Here is a 16169-nt window from a genome sequence, read left to right as displayed (position 1 = left end):
TTACCAGTAAAATTTGGAAGGAGGACACGGCTAAACTGTGCGAAGAAACAAGTTTAATGACACTCCTCTGAATTGAAGCTGCCCTCCCTCCAAAACGCAGGCCCTTACTACCCAATGCACTTTACCCGAGGACCCACACTGGAATGCTTTCTCTTTGCAGGTGTACCCCAAAGAGAGGAGAGAAAATGCCCTTCAAGCCCAGGGTTCAGTGAGTAAGGAACCAGTGGGACCGACAGTACTGGGTTAGGGAAGTCTTCTAAAAGCAAAAGGAAGGAGAGAGAAACAAATGGTCCACCCTAGCATGCCCTGGGGCTGGGCTCTCTTAATCCACTGGGTTTGATTTTGTTTAACCTATCATCTGCAGGAGGGAAGCTCTGTCGTTCAGGAAAAGACCTCAGCTCTAACACCAGGCACTGTTCCATTGAGAGTCACTCTGGAACTACAGATGGGTAGCTTGGGTGTTGCCCCCAGAAATAGTTTGAATAATCAATTCATTATATGAACTCTAAACATTTCTTCATATGTAAACTGAAAATATACTCCTAATTCTTTTTCCCACCTCCAATTATGTCCCGGCAAATTGTCTGATGTAGCTCATTGGAGGTTCTGTGATAAGATTTAAAATTTTCAGGGAGACACTCTGAGAACTTAAAACCAATCACATAGAAATGTCCTGAAGTTGATAAAAACCACCCCCAATATCATATTAGCAGAAAAAAAAATAAGCTCCCAAGATAAAATCCTTTTGCAATATAAATCTAAAAGAATTAAAGACCAAAATCAAATTATCTTGCCATGGTTAGTTAAAGTCTATAGATCATGACAAAACTCTCCATTAGAGATTCAAACTCTCCTTTTATAATATATAGTTGTTATTTGTAAGTGGCTGCCAACTACATTGCTCAGGCTCCCTTTCATCTAAGTGTGGCCAAATGATTGAGTCTGGCCAATGAAATAAGAACAGAAGTGATATGCGACACCCTCCCCCTGCCCCACTTCCAGGCCATGCTCATGAAAGCCTGGATATGATCTTCCATTGTCTGTCTCACTTCTCCCCTCTGCTTGCTAGATGTCAACACCAAAGGTGACCCTAAAGACCATCCGTTGACGTTACCAACGTCTCCATCAACCTGGGCTCCCACATGACTGCATGGAGCAGACATTCTACATCACCACCACCAATGGTATTTCATGTGAAAAGTCTAGGGTTTGCTTGTTACAGCAGCTAAAATTAACTTAATTAAGAGAAAGTTAAAAAAGAAATTAAAGTCTAAAATTCAGCATCCCTCATTTCTGTTTTATTATGCTCAATCCCAGCCAATATGTCCATTCAGAGGTATAGGAAAGAGTTGAGGATCCTTCAGGATTTCAGTCTGGGCCATTCATTCATAGATCTGCTGATTCGGGACCACACCAAACAAATCTCTTTTGGGCTTCATTAGTCAAGTTCAAACTGTGAAAAGGATGCATAAGATTATCACCGTCCTTGCCCCACACCCATGAAATTTAGAAAGCAAGTCAATCCTCAGTTCTAGGACAGTTTTACCTAGGAAGATGATGTTCCCAGAACCTGAGAGACAGAGCCACCAAAGATGAAACTGAGAGAAGGCAAGTGGAGAGCAAAGGGGATCTTTTTTTAATTCATCCTGGCCAAGTTACAGTTCAGTCTCATGATGGTCGTCTAGGCGAATCATGATCGGTAAAACTAAACACAATTGGAGTGATCTCCCAGCAAGGGTGATTATAGAATCAGGTTATGCCGCCATCTGCCATGCTGGGGAGGGACCCACCTATGCTCACTTTCTCACCTCCCAGAGAGGAGCATTTGAGAGACTACTGCTTATTTACCAAAGGTTCAAGTTTCCCAATGGTGGCACCCCTGCTCATCAGATCTTACTTCAGGTTCCTTCCCTTCCCTTCCTGCACCTTCAAAAATCTCAATTTCTGTTTCCCCTCTGAGCCTCAAGTGTCTGGCACCCCTAGTTTAGAGTCAAATAAGCACTCCAACTAATCATTGAGGAACCACACCCAAAATCTCTTGTGGGCAGCTCTTTCCTCCTGTGTCCCAGTGGTTGTTGACTCTGCCTTTTTACTGCAATTACCTAGATGTGAGATACCAACTTTCAGGGTATTTTTTCCCCCTCTAGTTCCCATGTTTGTTCCCTGTGAGGAATCATCTTCAATGGAACTCTGAACAGAAACTACTATGGATGTCACTAAGCTCCATGCCCCCAAAGGCACAGGGAGGACAAATACCTCTGACACTGCCCTCAAGATGTTGTCCCTCCTCAGCTTTTCAAAGTTCTTAGTCTTGGATAACATTTCTTTTTTCTGTATCTTCTTTTATTTCCTCTGTATTTGGATGCACAGATATTAATTCCCATCTGTCATTTGCCTACTGTTCTATGGGGATGCAGCTGAGCTTCTGGGAGTTTCATTACCTCATACGTTGGCCCTTTTCCTTCTCTAACAAAGGTAGGCTAACCTGTTTTACATGAATTCAGTACCTTCCTACCTGTGCTTCCCCTTGCTTTCAGAGACTCTAATATAGATTTCCAGAGTGTTTCATCTCAAAAACAACACTAACCTTCATCCCCTCCTCATTTTGCTTTGCACCCAACTTTCCAGAATGCACAGATGGCGATAGAGGAGAGACATCGTCCCATCTTTCACTGATGAACCTGCTTTGGTCTCTCGCATTGGCAACCTCATGCACTTCAGCACGTTGGCAGAACAGCCTTGGACAGCTGAGCATCGGCACACATCTCAGCAGCAGCCTGGAGCTCACGCCAGCCAGCCTGGTGTTCTCACTTGTTCTGTAATCCTTGCCAGCTCCAAGGAAGCGCCAAGCATCGCCAGCCGTGGCTTTGATGACTTGCAGACGTGTAGGCTGGATTTGTTAGCTCCTTATCAGCTGACAAATGACTCTGACGAATTTTCTTCTTTGATTTTCTTTTCCCTTTTGAGGGAATGTTTGGATTCCTATTGCAGAGCCTTGTTTATATACCAGTTAAAGCAGGAAGCAATCACCATCAATTATCGTGTGAGACTAGCTACTGTCTTGTAATTACCGTGACATTAAGTTTATATAGAAATTATTGTTGCCTCCTTCCAACTAAATACTAAAGAATGGCATGTCAGGAGGGAAGAAAGCCAATCTACAGATATAATCTTCCCCTCTAAGAAAATCTATCTAGAGAGCACTTTTCTTAAATGTTTGTGCATTTCTCATTTCTTAAGTCATTTCTTCATTCAAAATTATATGATGATGTGCTCATTGACAGCCTCCAAAATGCTCCCCCAAAACACATGTTTCCTGGACTTCTCCCTCATTAAACAGGGCTGACCTGTAGAACCATAAGGATATTGCTGGAATGAACCAGTGTGACCTCCAAGGTTAGGACAGGAAGAACACTGCAGTTTCCACCTTGCTCTCTTGGATTGCCCACTCTATGAGAAAGCAGCCCCCTGTCATGAGGACCCTCAAGAAACTCTATGAAGAGATCAACATTGTGAGGAAATTAGACCTCCTACTAACAGCCAATGTGCCAGCCACGTGAGTGACCCACGGTAGAAATGGGTCTTCCAGGCCAGACCCAGTCAAGTCTTTAAAGAATTGTGTCCCCTAAAGAAGATGTGGCACATATATACAATGGAATATTACTCAGCCATAAAGAGAAACGAAATTGAGCTATTTGTAATGAGGTGGATAGACCTAGAGTCTGTCATACAGAGTGAAGTAAGTCAGAAAGAGAAAGACAAATACCGTATGCTAACACATGTATATGGAATTTAAGAAAAAAAATGTCATGAAGAACCTAGGGGTAAGACAGGAATAAAGACACAAACCTACTAGAGAATGGACTTGAGGATATGGAGAGGGGGAAGGGTGAGCCGTGACAAAGCGAGAGAGAGGCATGGACATATATACACTACCAAACGTAAGGTAGATAGCTAGTGGGAAGCAGCCGCATAGCACAGGGAGATCAGCTCGGTGCTTTGTGACCGCCTGGAGGGGTGGGATAGGGAGGGTGGGAGGGAGGGAGACGCAAGAGGGAAGAGGTATGGGAACATATGTATATGTATAACTGATTCACTTTATTATAAAGCAGAAACTAACACACCATTGTAAAGCAATTATACCCCAATAAAGATGTTAAAAAAAAAAAAGAACTGTGTCCCCAACCACATCTTAACTGCAACCTCATGAGAGCCCCTAAATCCAGCACTATCCAGCTAAGTTGCTTCCAGATCACTGACTCACAGAAATTATAAGATATTAATTAATATTTATTATTGTCTAAGTCACTAAATTTTGAGGGGATTTGTTATGTAATAGTAGATAATTGATACAGATGGTGGTTATTATTATTGATGGCTGTGATGGTGATGCTAACTCTTATTCCCTGGAAGAGAAAATACAATATCAGGCATAGGATTCTCCCCTTAAGAGCATGACAAGTTTAATTACAGATAAATCACAAGGCTTGTGACTGGGAGATAAATTACATTGCTTATTTAGATGCTGATTCGTAGTTGCGTTCTTAGTGACAAAGATGGAGTAAATACCCAGATTCTTTGACCCCAAGATCTAAAAAGGTAACTTCTTTTCTAACTAAGGAGAGGAAAGCAAAGTTCCTGGAAAGAAGAACTATGACAAAGACCTTGAATCACTCATATAGATTTTCTGTGGTGTATTTCCTACTATTTAGTGTAAAAAGAGATAAGGTCCCCTTACTGTTAAGTTGTTTTATTACAGCGCTGTCTTTATCCATCTGAAATGTAAACCTCTCTGCTTATACAGATGTTAAAGTTTGTGAAAAGTTTTAGATAATTATATAAAGTGACAAAACATAACTCTCAGAGAAGATATAATTTTTATAAATTACTCTTTGTTAATTACTTCAGATACAACCGACCTTAAACTTATTTTGTTCTGTTTCCCCATCTAATACTAACACTGGTAGTTAATAGACACTGCTAAAAAAAAAAATCAACTCAGTACAAATGTAGACTTTCAAACTGACTGTTATAATTTCCTGTATTCTTTTTTCAGCAGTTCACAAAAAAGGCTTGATTTAAATAATAATACCTCTAATCACTTCTAAATCTAAAACACAATATGAAATACTATTCTTCTACATTTGAGTATAGTACTTTGGGGTTTATAGAGCATTTTCTTATACATTATCTCAGTTGTAGAATATTAACAACAACAATGACATCAACTGATTAGGCATTTTGATGCCTATTTTACAGATAAGGAAACTGAGCAGCACAGCAACTTGCCTAAAATCACAGAACTCGAAAAAGCAGAGATCGAATGGAAAGCCATGCTTAGCAAGGGCCAGAACCTGGAGTTGGACCTTTGAGCATCTGACTTTAGACTGCTGTTACAAGCTGAGGCAAATAGGGGTGCTGCTAAGTGATCTTTTGTTCAGAGTGGCCAGGAATTTGCCAGTCCTGCCAGGACATTTTGCTCTACCCTGCAAGGCTCCCAAGGAAGATAAATGCACCAAACACACTTGGCAAAGCAAAGCACATTTTCCTTAGCTAGGTTGTTCCCAGGCCCCAACGCAAAACCCCAATAAGACAGGCTGCATTATGTGACCCAATTTCCCTAAAGCCAAAACTAATTCACTGCAGGACTCGGCCTGGACACCACGTGGAGAGGAGAGACAGCTTCCTGAGTGAGAGACGGGAAATAGGACATATTTTTTAAGTGATCACAATTTTAATTTTTTTTTTTTTTTTTTTTTGCAGTACGCGGGCCTCTCACTGCTGTGGCCCCTCCCGTTGCAGAGCACAGGCTCCGGACGCGCAGGCTCAGCGGCCATGGCTCACGGGCCCAGCCGCTCCGCGGCATGTGGGATCTTCCCGGACCGGGGCACGAACCCGTGTCCCCTGCATCGGCAGGCGGACTCTCAACCACTGCGCCACCAGGGGAGCCCCACAATTTTAATTTTTAAGGTGTAAATCAAATCTGTGGGTTACAACTAAACTAGCAGACTACAGAACGAGGACAGTTTGGAACACCAACAATAACAAGCAGTTTTGAGCAACAGAACTTTGGAGAGGCTCAGAAGTTAGAAACGTGAAATAGCTCTGAAGGCAGGGTATAAGGGGTGGGCTGAAAGCAGGAAGATTGAACGTCAAATGAGGAACAATCAGTCATGCATACCTGTGATCCTACCCTTCAAACAGACCGCCTCTCTCCCTGATTCTTTCCCATATATTTCATCAACAAAGGATTCTTATCCATAATTTAGAAAGAAGCCCTACAAATCAATAAGAAACTCAAGAGAAAATAAAAGTCAAGTGACAAGAGGAAACATATGAGCAATGAACATATTTCATTAATGCTTAAGAAAGTGAAAATCAATACTGGAATAAGATAACATTTTATACTCATTAGATGGGCAAAAATTAAGAAGGCTTGAATTGTAATTCGAGTGTTGTTGAGGATATAATTCAGCAAAGTTCTTAAAAACATCAGGCAAGATCATAATTTAGAAAATAATTTGCCATCATGTGTATTAGGCTAGGCTGGTGACTGTAACAAACAGGCCTTAAATCTCAGTGGCTTAACACAATACAGGTATAATATTATGAAAAGTCTCTAAAAATTCTGTGTGAATGGCTCTCCTCCAAGTGGTGACCCAGAGACCCAAGCTCTGTCCATATCAGAGAATTGTGCTTCCAGTTTCAAAGACTGTATGAACACTGGGGTGCCTGTATCTTTTCGAATTATGGTTTTCTCTGGATATATGCCCAGGAGAGGGATTGCTGGGTCATATGGTAGCTCTATTTGTAGTTTTTAAAGGAACCTCCATACTGTTCTCCATAGTGGCTGAACCAGTTTACATTCCCACCAACAGTGTAGGAGGGGTCCCTTTTCTCCACACCCTCTCCAGCATTTATCATTTGTAGATTTTTTTTTTGATGATGGCCATTCTGACCGGTGTGAGGTGAGGACCTACTGTATAGTACAGGGAACTCTACTCAATACTCAATAATGGCCTATATGGGAAAAGAAGCAAAAAAAGAGTGGATATATGTATAACAGATTCACTTTGCTGTACACCTGAAACTAACACAACATTGTAAATCAACTATACCCTAATACAAATTTAGAGAAGAAAAAAAAAGATTGTATGAGATGCTTCATACCCAAGCATGCAGTGGGTTAAAGTACTTCCACCCACATTGCACCAGCCAAATCCCAGTCATATCATCTCATCCTATCTGCAGATGAGGCCGGGAGTTATCGTCTTCTTGTGTAACCAACGGAAATGAGATGGATGAGCAGCTAGAAGGTCTCTGGCATATCTTACAAATTTGAGCATAAACACACGATAGAGACCAGAAATACCCTGGGGTGACATCAGAGGAATCACTCAGGGACCCCAGAGGAATTCTTGCATATATACACCAGAAGACATGCACAATTACGCTCACGGAAGCATTGCTCATAATAGCAAAAATCTGGAAACGTTCCAAATATCCACCAATTAGAAGCTGGAAACAATCCAAATGCCAAACAACAGGTATAGGAATAAATCATTTTTTTTCACCAAATGGAATACTTTTAGCAGTGAAATGAATCAACTGCAATCATAGACAATAAGAAAGGTGAATCTTTTAAAAAACAGTTTTACTGATGTATAACTTCTATACCAAAAAAACCCCACAAAACCCTGCACATGTTTAGTGAATACAATCTGATGAGTTTGGACATATGCACACACCCATGACAGTACCACCACAGTCAACGTAACAGACACATCCATTACCTCCAAAAGTTTCCTTGTGTCTTGATTTTTGTGTGTATGGTAAGAGCGCTTATTATGAGATCTACCTTCTTAACAAAAAGTTAAGTGCACGATGCCGTGTTGTTAACTATAGGTGCATGTCGTAGAGCAGATCTCTACAACCTATGCATCTTGCATAACTGAAACTTTGTACCTCCTGAACAAAAACTTCCCATTTTGCCCTCTCTCCAGCCCCTACAAACCTCCATTCTATTCTCTGCTTCTACAAATTTGACTATTTTAGATACCTCTTATAACTGGAATCATGCAATATTTGTCCTTCTGAGACTGGCTTATTTCACTTAACATAACGTCATCCGGGTTCATCCATGTTATCACAAATGGTAGGATTTTCTTCTTTTTTAAGGCAGAGTAATATTTCATTGAATGTATGTAATACATTGTCTTTATCCAGTTGTTTGTTGATGGACATTTAGGTTGTTTCCATATCTTGGTTATTATGAATAATGCTGCAATGAACAGGGGATTGCAGATATGTCTTTGAGATACTGATTTCAAGTATTCTGGATATACACCCAGAAGTGGGATTGCTGAATCACAGGATAGTTCTATTTTAAATTTTTTGGGGAAACTCCATACTGTTTTCCATAAGGGTTGTACCAATGTAGATTTCCACCAACAGTATCTCAAGGATTCTTTGTTCTCCATATCCTTGCTAACACTTACCTTTTGTTTTGTTTTTAGTAATAGCCATCCCAACTGGTATGAAGTGGTATATCATTGTGGTTGTGATTTGCATTTCCCTGATGATTAGTGATATTGGGTACTTTTCATGCACCTGGTGGCCATTTTTTGTCTTCTTTGGAGAAGTGTCTATCCAAGTCTTTTGCCCATGTTTAAAAACAGGTTATTTTGTTGTTGTAGTTATTGAGCTGCAGGAGTTTCTTGTATATTCTGGGTATTAACCTCATCAGATAAATGGTTTGTAAATGTTTTCTTCTTTTCCTTAGGTCACCTTTTCACTGTTTTATTTCCTGTGTTGTGCAGAAGCTTTTTAGTTTGATGTCATCCCAACTTGTCAATTTTTGTTTTTGTTCCCTGTGTTTTTGATGTCGAATTCAGGAAATCATTGCCAAGACCAGTTTCAAGAAGCTTTTCCCCTGTGTTTTCTTCTAGGAGTTTTACAATTTCGGGTCTTATATTTAAGTCTTTAGTCCATTTAGAGAAAGGTGAATCTTATGAAGAGTTGTTGAGTGGGGGAAAAAAAAGCAAATCACCAAATAACACATTTAAGTATATTATTTTTCATAAAAATTAAAAACTAAACAATGCTAAATAAGCACATTGTTGAAGGGATGCATTTGTGGTTTATAAAATTATTTTAAAATAGGTAAGACAATGATAGACACATAAAGAAAGGAATGTACAGATAATTTCAATGGTACCAGGAATATTCTAGCTGCTAAGTTGTTAGGTGGGTTTATGGGTGTTCATTTTATTACCATACATATTAACTCATATATACTCTAAACACAAGAGGAAAGTCTGTATTTGTTAAAAGTCATGCTTATTTGCTAACTTTTTATGTTGCTATATAAGAATAAGGAAAAACATGAGGAGGGAGGCAATAAACATAGGATGGGATGTTACTCAAAGTCCCTCATTTCTCCCCTGGACCCCACTTCCTTTGGATGGAAGACTTGTTAACTCTGCAGATACTTGACTGTAGGAGATCCTTCTGTTATCTACCTCCAGTCACCAAAAAGGGATGGTTTGGGTCTTTGAAGAATCTTACCTCTAGGATGAAGGCTGGAAGCAGTGCGAGTAATATCTCAATATTGCTTCACACTGTGTTTATCAGCAAGTAAAGGGTATTCAGAGTCCTATTGTTCTCAATCCCTTTGACATAATGAAATTTCTGTTGCACTGTCATTTTTTAAAATTGAATCAGAATATGGCCTGAGCTAGAGAGAAGTGTGAGCCCTCATATGGCAGATCCTAAGACGAAAGTGCTTGAAACAGTACCTGGAATAATAAGTGCATTTAATACATGCTTCTTACTATTATTACTATAATTAATATTATTATTAATATGTATATGTGACATATATATGTACGTATATGTATGATGCTGTCTTCATCTTTTTCTTGAGCATCATCTTCTCCTGATTCACCGCATCCTTTTTCTGGATCCCATGCTGATTATAACAATTTTTGTACCCTCTTCTTTTTCCCAGTTTTAGTTTGAAATGTAAGGGTTTCCAGTATAAGAACAAACATTTGCTATTTCTATAATTTGGATGTTGATAAGTTCTATCCTATCCCTGTATCTTTCTGCCTTTGTACATGCACAGAGTTCAAGGACAAAAGTCGAAACGGGATGCAATTTGTAAATGAAGTCCTGTTGCTGATAAGATTGCTCAGGGAAAACATCTTAAGAGAGGAAAGCAGTTAAACAGAATATCGTCTAGGATCTCTTCAAAGCCTAAGGTCTTGCCAGCTCCTGGAGAGTAATGATTATATAATTCATCTTTGTATTTCAAGTCTGTAGAGCACAGAGTTTCCGAACCTTTCACACAACAAATGTTTGTTAAATAAATTAGTGAACTAATAAATGAAGGGATGTTTACAAAAAAATTATTCACTGAAGTACAAAGAGTCTGCTTCAGGCATAGAAAAAGTAAAGAAAGTCTTATTGGTAGGTATTTATATATGTCATGTAAAATACTTCAGTGTTTCCCCAAAGCTATATAAACATCTGAAAACACACAATCAGTTATATGACACTGAAACCTTCCATTTATTTACATTGCTTAAGGGCTTCCCTGTGTTATAATTAATTTCATTAAATCCTAAAATATTCCAGGGTAAAGGGATACTAGAGGTTCACTGTATTAGGCAAGGTAGGCTAACATCCATTATCAACAACTCCAAGTCATAATTATTTACCATGATAAAGTTTCAATTCTTGCCCATAGCACATTCATGCAAGTTCAAGGGAGTGGAGATAATCTAGGCTCTTTTCATCTGAGACTATACTATACCTCATACCCCTATAGTTGCCTAATAAGCCATGCAGAAAAAAGGAAGTGTGAGGAGTTTGTGCAGGTCTTACAGTCCAGGCCTGGAGCTGGAGTCCCAGCAGCATTCACTGGCCAGAATCCAGTCGTATGCTTCACCTAACCTAGAATGCGGTCTAGCTGAGTGACTAGTAAGACAATGAAACATGCTTGAACATCCTGACAGTATCTGTCACATCACACGCTGAGGCATGAATCCTTCCAATACAGTTGACCATGGGAGACCAGACATCTCATCAAATGCACCTAAGGGCATTGATTTGCTATTATGCGAGATATTCCATTTTATTCATGAATACTTGGAATTATTAGAAAATTATTTTTATCAAGTATTCATCTGAGTAACACTTAACAATATGCTGTGATAGAAAGAACCCTTATGTAGAGTCCCTCTGTCTAGGGTTCTCACCTCAACTTTTCATTTACCAGGTGTGTGCCGTGCCTTTAGGTATGTTTAGGTAAGTGTAGGACTCCCAGAGTCTGAGAGTCTTCATCTATAAAATGGGGGAAATAATGCTTGCCTCAATGAGAAGATTAAATAATGAGGAAGTTCTTGGTTTAAGGAAGGTCTTCAATACATGACAATCCCTTCTTTAATTTGTACCATTTACTTTGTTCAGGCTTAGCATCCAACACTATCCTTCTTCTCTTCCAGATGATGGCAATTCAGATTATTTGATGCAACCATAGTGTCGTCATTTATGGTCTACTGCAAACAAATGGGCCAGGTTCCTTCAACAGTCAGTAATTTGGCATAGCTTATGATCCTTCAGTGACGACACTGTGGAAGCTCCATATGATGCCCACAGCGAACACATGAAGGGGTTCTGGCAACTTCACCTATATTTCTTTAGGAAGAAACAGGACCAGAGAGGTGAAGTGGTTTGCCTGAGGTCACTCAGCCAAGTCAAGGAGAACTGGAGTTAGAAGCCAGACCTCACCCGCTACCCTTTTTCTCTCTACCTGCTCCTTCCCTCTCCTCCCACAGGCTCAGGGCAGCCACTATGGGCTTTTACGTTACAGTCACTTTTAAGCCTCAAAATGAGATGTTGTTTTCTCAGTCTTGCTATAATTAAGTCATCAGCACAACTCATAAAAACAAAACTGTGCCTTTTTAATTAGTGTCTTGAATGTGAATGAATGGTTCATTATTCTTTCCCATCTCTAGCTGAGATCATTATTAAAGGCTGGAGAAATAATGAATAGCCAGACAGGGAAATTTAGAACATCACATGGAGAAGGTCCTTTTTCTTCTTGGATCCCAGAGCACAGGAGTGACCTGGGAGGGTTGGTCTTCTGACCCAGCAGCCAGTGGACAGTGGAAAGCCAAAGGACGCTCCCAACATTTGGGCTTGGGGTACTCTCAAAGCAGAGATCTACCATTCAAAGAATAGACTTCCTATCAAGACTCATCTGGGTCTCCTTTAAAAAAGGCTTCCTAGAGGAGTGGTGTTTGTGGACTGAATTATGCCCCCTGCCCCAAACTCATATGTTGAAGCCCCAACTCCAAAGTGACTGTATTTGGAGATAGGGTCTTTAAAGAGGCAATTAAAGTTAAATGAGGTCCTAAGGGTGGAGGCCTCATCCAATATGACCAATGTCCTCGTAAGAAGAAGAAAGGGATATCAAGGAGGCACACTCCGAGAAAAAGCTATGTGAGGACACAGGAAGAGGGCAACCATCCGCAAGCCAAGGAGAGAGGCCTCAGGAGAAACCAAACCTGCGGGCACCTTGATCTTAAGACTTCCAACTTCCAGAATTGCAGGTAATGAATTTCCACCTTCTAAGCCACCCAGTCTGTGGTATTTTATTATGGCAGCCCTAGCTGACCAATACAGGTGGTTATTGGATTTAGACAAATAACTAATCTTATATGGATCCAATTATCTTGACTCTGGATCACAGAAGTCAGAGTGGTCTTTCATTTGTCCACTCTATAAACACTTGCTGAGGACCTACTATGTACCAGTTCCTGTGCTCAATGCTGAGAATGCAAGAGACATTAGATGTAGTCCTTGACTTCAAATATGAGATGTAGATGTGAATGAAAAATGATTACGGTGCACTATGACAGGTTCATTCAGTGAGGCTGATTGGCTGCTTCTTCAATGTTCAAGAAAGTCTTTGCAGTGGAGCCGATGTAGTTAAAAAAAAAAACAAAAACAGGTCACGAAGATTGAGTGGGTGCTTGCTAAGCATCTTAGTGTTAAGGAAGAGAAACTTTCAGGAAGAGATTTTATAAGGTGTGGAGCATCAAAGAGCAAACAGGTTTGGAGGCCAGGTCTAGAGATGTGGGCATAAAAGCCACAGGGTGGGTTCTAGGCAAACCCAGTCCTCATCCTGCTTGTTCTGCTCTGAATCACAGGGAGGCTGGTCCTGCAGGCTCCTGTATCAACTGGTTTCTAGCTGGCCTCAGACAATGGGAGAGGAGGGGTAGGAACAGTAAGGCGATGGGGAAAGCTACCAGGATTTCTTCCCATTACTCTCTGCTTCATGTGGTATCTTCGTGTGGTGTGTCTCCTCCATTGGTCCCTCCATCATCAGACGGACCTTCCCATGATGGTTCCAGCTTTCAGGTTACCCTGGTCCCTGAGTGCCAGTAATGCCACCTCCTCCCTTTGTACCTCTGGCCTTGGGCTGGTGCTACTGTCCCCCTGTCACTAAACTTTGGGTCGCCTCTGTCCCTTGTCTGCCTTCTCAGCAATGCAATCACCTCTGTAACTAATTCCCTGCATTAAAAACCCTCTGTATTAAATGTTCAAGTGGTCTCTGTTTTCCGATTAGACCCTGCCTAAGACACCTCAACAAAGACCTTGGACTTTATTCTTAGTTGAAAGGAAGCCATAGAAGGTCACGCCATACACACTGGTGTGACCTTTAATAATCACTTTAGGAAGATGACTCTGGCTACAGGATGGAGTGTGGATAACAACGAAAGATACTGGAGAAAGGGAGACTAGCGAGGAGAATAATGCAAGAGCACAGGTGAGCAATGCTTAGGGCTTGAACCAGAGCAGATAAGATGGGAGGCTAAGCTGAGAACAGGAGCAAGGACTTCCTCAGCAAGTTCTTAACACTCTTAATTGGTGACACTTCTGACATCCTTAATATCACCTAAGGGCAATTAAGTATAATGCAAAGCTCAATGGACTGGAAGTCCGAAAAACTGGGCTCAAGTGCTTACTCTGCTTCTAATAGACTCTGTGACTTTGGACAAACCATTTACTAGGTATTCCATAATACCTACTTAGGAGAGTAACCTTCTGTTATTGAGTTTTACAGTCACCTTGCAAGATAGGCATTTTTAATACTCTCCTTACATTTTAAGAAAAATAAAAGAGGGAGATTCAAGACTCAGGGAAGTTGAGCAATTTACCCAAGATTTCTCAACAAGCAATGGAAGCAGGAATCAAATCCAGGTCTGTGTGGCTCCCATGCCTATAATGAAAACCCATCTTACTGTGCTACTGCTTATCTGAATCACTGACCTTCAATCACAGAATGTTCCAGTTGGAGGGAACTGAAAAGCTTGTCTCATATAACTATCTTATTTAAGAGATGAAGAACCTAGGATTAAGAGCCCATTGCTCTTTCCACGTGCCAACTCACCTTTTTAAATTTAAAGAATCTAATGCTCTTGTCCTTGTCGTATATATTAGTTTGGACTCTGTGTTTCAAAGCTTATTATTTTCCCACAGAGTTATAAGGAAAGATCATTTGTTTTCAATTATCAAAAAGAATTACATGTTGCTTATTCATCAAAGGCAAGCATTCTTGGCTTTCTCCAAGAAAGGGAAGGAGAACTCCCTGCTTTTGCGTACTAATAAAGAACCCTAATACTGAATTGAGTGTATTTTCATAGGTAGACAGAGAACTTTGTCCCCCAAGTCCCTATATTCAAATCCAAAGTCCCAAATTGCAAAAAAGAATTTCACAGTCAATCTTACTTTTGGTTGCAATCCCTACATTATTATTTCACTTTATGATACCACTTTGAATAATCTTTAAACAATGTGAATAATCTTTAAAATAATAACTTCTATATAGAGTTAAATAAGAACATGTCTAAAAGTTATCTGGTGAAAATCAAATAGTGAAGAGATGCACTCCTTCCTTGGCTCAATATAATATAGCATACATTTTTTTTCTTACAGCCCCATAAATGTTTCATGATATCTATTTGAGAGGACCTGCTTTATAATAAATAAAGGCAGATATTTTAATTTCAGCAGCATTTATGGAGCACCTTTTTGGCTATGCACAGTGGTAATTATAAGATATGCAGCCACTGAATGTCAGCCCATCATTGGAGGTCACTGTTCTCCCTAGAAAGAGAATGAATTGTAATGGTTACTGCATTCTGTGGTTAACCAGGAGATGGTCTAGTGCCATCGTAAGATGAATTCAGGCAAGTGACTTTCCCTTCTGGGGCCCCATCTGTAAAATGAAGAGGTCAAACGTAGAGGCGCTACGCTTCCAGCACTGTGAGTCTATAGTTCTACAACTTCTATGAAATATGTTTCTGCCTCTGAAGCACAGTCCCTGAACGATTCCACCTATAAGGACAGCACCAAAACTCAGCTAAATGCCAGGGTGTCTGATGGTTGAGAACAAAATCCATTACCCCAGAACATTCAAGGAGAACTGAAAAATTCCATCAGGAAGTAGCCAGCAACGTTGCTTGTAATTGTGAGAAGGAGAAGGAGACGGACAGCATGCACCAGCTCTGGGAGCTGGGTTGTAAATGAGGGCACGTTAGCTGAATGAAATGCTTGCCAGGAGCAGGGACCATAAATATTCCATGACACGCAACTGATTTCTCAAAATGAGTTCCATTCCTCATTTGTAAATCAAGCCCACGAGTCTTTAGCTGCTCTTTCGCCCCCGCCATCCACTATGCTGTGTCTATGGCTAAATTTCTTCTGCTCCCATCAAACGATCCCCCTCCATCTACCTTCCCTTGAAACTACCAAGCATACTGAAGTTTTCTAACATTTGCCTTATAAAATGGTCACATTAAGTAGACCGGGACACTTGAGAAAACTGCGGCAAAGGGAGGTGATGAAAACGAATGGAGGTGATGTAATGAAACCCAACAGTGCTTAGAATGGAACGCCAGGGCTTCTTAACGCTTGAGCTCAGATTGTTTTCACTTAAAATGTTTCTCAACTTCTTCAAGTGATGGCACACAGAAAAATATTGCCATTTGACACACTGGAGTTGATAAATGAGACTGTGTGAAGCTGGAGGAGATGGATCCAGAAGTGCCGTCCATGTAGCTCATCTCAAGGACTAAGGGAATCCATAGCTTAGTCCC

At 40.5% G+C, this 16169-nt stretch overlaps 1 protein-coding gene across 2 annotated transcripts in view; it reads right to left on the bottom strand.

The window, feature by feature from the left end:
* The window catches only part of ZFAT (zinc finger and AT-hook domain containing), a 376612-nt gene that overhangs the window by 19329 nt on the left and 341114 nt on the right, over nucleotides 1-16169 (bottom strand). The window lies entirely within an intron of this gene.

The sequence above is a fragment of the Stenella coeruleoalba genome (assembly GCF_951394435.1).
Source record: "Stenella coeruleoalba genome assembly, chromosome: 17".
In the NCBI taxonomy this organism is placed as follows: domain Eukaryota; kingdom Metazoa; phylum Chordata; class Mammalia; order Artiodactyla; family Delphinidae; genus Stenella; species Stenella coeruleoalba.
Note: the sequence above shows the minus strand (reverse complement) of the source record. Positions and strands in the feature narration are given on the sequence as shown.